At 34.7% G+C, this 320-nt stretch overlaps 1 protein-coding gene across 1 annotated transcript in view; it reads right to left on the reverse strand.

The window, feature by feature from the left end:
• LOC107471827 (peptidyl-prolyl cis-trans isomerase CYP59) overlaps positions 1 to 320 on the reverse strand; it is a 7,513-nt gene that overhangs the window by 4,059 nt on the left and 3,134 nt on the right. The window lies entirely within an intron of this gene.

Below are 320 nucleotides of genomic sequence, written 5' to 3' on the forward strand. Positions count from 1 at the left end.
GAACATATATCACACAACAAAAAATGAAAACAAAAGATTACTGAAGCATAGCTTTCCAATCTCTCAACATTTATGAGGGAAAGTCCACTAAAAGAGATCATGAGCTTCATACCATATAAAGGCCAAACGCCTAATTCCATCTGATAAAACTTGTTTATCTGGAAACCTATCATTAAAGGTGCGTGAATTGTTCTCTAGCCAAATACTCAAGATAGTGGTATATAATGAAATGCTATCCTGCTAAGGAACAAGCTATTTATAAATTAACTGCTACTGAGCCTTTTCCTACTTGGTGAGATTAGCTACATAAATTCGGCAAG

The sequence above is a fragment of the Arachis duranensis genome, chromosome 10 (genome assembly GCF_000817695.3).
Source record: "Arachis duranensis cultivar V14167 chromosome 10, aradu.V14167.gnm2.J7QH, whole genome shotgun sequence".
NCBI lineage: Eukaryota > Viridiplantae > Streptophyta > Magnoliopsida > Fabales > Fabaceae > Arachis > Arachis duranensis.